Genomic DNA, 2,818 nt, shown 5'->3' on the forward strand with positions numbered 1-2,818 from the left:
GGGTTGAGGGGAATTTGGGGGCCAATAGGAGGTAATTTGTGGGGAGAGGAGATTATTCACACAGAGCAGGGGACCCCTTTCCCCCCTTTCCTTCCTTCAACCTGGCCTATACTTTGACTAAAGAGCCAGTGAGCAGGACAGGCATGGAGCAGATTTACATCTCCTAAACACTCCCATAATTGCCATCCTTCTAACAGTAAGTTTCAGCAGTGCACATTAGAAAGGATATTAACTCCAAAAATGTGACTGATCACCAGGGATCCTGGTTTTCTCTGATAAAAAATATCCCCAATTTTTGGATTTAGAAAACACCCCCAAAATCCACATTTATCTGTGTTTAAAATGAAACACCACTGTATATATGGTGCAATGCCACATGACTCCCATCACCGTGTTGGCATATATCTATATCTATATCTATGTCTGCCTGGTGATGGGAGTCACATGGCATTGCAAGGCATCTCCTGAGGCACCAGCAGCGGGGCAGCAGAGAACCTAGTGCTCAATGGGCAGCCGGCCTTCATGATGCACTGTGCACAGATCCAGTGGGAGCCCTCCCTGTGCCCCTGGGTTCCGATCCTCCCATGACACGTCCTGAGGCCCCATTCATCCCAGCCCCTGTCCCAGCCCCTTCCTCTGCCCCACTCTCTCCCTCACCATGGCAGACTCAATCTGCTTCCCCATTTCCTTTCCCTGCTACCTATTTACCTCCTAAGCAGTATCTGTCTGTGTGCGTGTATGACTGTGTGCATGTCTGTGTGTGTTTGTGTGTATGCCTGTCTCTCTCTGCGGTGTGTGTGTGTGTATGTTTCTGTATGTGGAGAAGTATTTTTTAAGCTTAAATTTTGCTCACCCCCGCAAGTAATATTTTCTCCCTCCACCTATGGGCAGGCTAGGGGAAAGTGGCTGTAAACATGCAGCCACTTCAAACAGGAGCTCAATCCCTCCACCCCCCTAGACCCAACAGCAAACATCTGTTGGGTTGTGGGGAGTGCTGTAACTCATGATATATCCTGCAGTGCCATGATTTACAGTGGGGATCTGCATGTCTGTCAGCACCTTTAATGCTTTCTCTGGCTTCCCACCACACCAAATGTGTGGGGAAAAAAGCCAGCAAAAGAGCACTTTCATTTATACTTCCCTTTCCGCAAAACTGTCTATACATCAGTATTTTTATACTGTGAGGGAAGATCATGTTGGGAATGCATACCCTTTCCTCGGCCAGTACAGAGCTACAGCCAATATGCCACATAGGAAAATGGGGATGAAACTTCACTCCTATACATTCAAATTTGGTCCTTAGGGTTTTGGAGTTTTTTTGTTTTGTTTTGTTTTGTTTTACTTTTCCTTTCATTTGGTTCAGTTGCTTACAGCCCCTAATAGATTGAAACTAAAAGACTTACATATTTACAAACATGTCCATACATTCTCTTTCTTTGAAGGGAAGCAATTACAAGCTCTGAATAGGGGTGCAGGTTGTAGCCATGTTGGTCTAAGGACATAGGCAAACAAGGTTCTTTGGATAAAACTGATATTTTTTATTAGATCAACTAAATAGTTGGAAAAAAAATTCTTAGCTTTTAGGTTTAAAAACACTTCTTCAGGCTGAGAGGCTTCCTCAGCCTAACAAAGGGTTTTTAAACCTGAAAGCTTGCTAAGAATTTTTTTTCCCACCTATTTAGTTGGTCTAATAAAAGATATCAGATTTACCCAAAGAACCTTGTCTGTATAAGCTCTAAATAGAAAATTTCACCCTGCAGAGACTGTGGCTGGAACATCACTGCCGGTTCACCTTAAGGCAGCTTTCTTGGGTCTCCATTCCTTGTTTGCCCTACAAATTTACAGCCAAAAATCCTGTTTATCCATGTCCTTAGCTCCTGAATCCAAAACTGCTCTGTATAGCATGGAGAAGTGAGCCTGGTCATTAAACAATTGTTTGTACAGCTATTCTGCATCTCTCATGTGGGATCATTTGCACACCAGGGATGCCTCCAGATGAGCATGGCTGTGCAGTATGTGGCATTGCAAACACATCTGCATCTCCACATACTGCAGTCTGGTGTTTTCCATGCTGCAAGAGAATGCTACCCATAAGTGCACTACTAAATGTGTTTTTTTTGTGGGTTTTTTTGACCCCTGGATATCTAGTGGTAAAAAAAAAAAAAAAACCCAGAAGAAAAAACAGAGCAGCACATAGGTAGGCAGTGTATGCTGCTGAAAATTGGAGCCAGGCCACACAGAGCCACACTGAGGCTGCCAGCTAGCCTCTGCATTGGAGAATTGCTACTGCTGCAGCCCTGGGGGGCTCCCAGGACCCCAGGTAGGACTGCTGCGACCAGCCCAATGGTGGCCCCAGGATCCCCTAGCATCCCTTAGGTAACTTGCTGCTCTACAAAGTGTGCATAGCACAGGCATTTCCCACAGACAAGTAGCAGCTGTGCAAGGTGCAGCAAAACTACTTGTCCCTGGGGAACCAAACATATGTGCTGATCTGGATGCATCACAGGGGGATTTTTTCTGTTTTGGGGGGAAGGTGATGCAAAAATTGCAGTTCGTTTCTTTTGGAGGCTCGCAAATAATATTTCTCAGGCACACGCTATTAGCAGCACAAAAGGTGTATTTGCAAATAGAGTCAGAGCAGAGGCAGAAAATCTCAGATTACTCTGCCACCGAGGAAAACTCTTAGCTGGCTTTTATCTCTTTCCTCCTGGGCACGTGTGCAGAAACAGGAACTCTTACAACTCATTTCCGGTTCATACAAACATACATGTGATTACGTCACGTCATCCGTCGCATGTGCATTATAATTAACTACTTA

The sequence above is a fragment of the Crocodylus porosus genome, unplaced genomic scaffold (genome assembly GCF_001723895.1).
Source record: "Crocodylus porosus isolate Cpor-Errol unplaced genomic scaffold, CroPor_comp1, whole genome shotgun sequence".
NCBI classification, from domain to species: Eukaryota; Metazoa; Chordata; order Crocodylia; family Crocodylidae; genus Crocodylus; species Crocodylus porosus.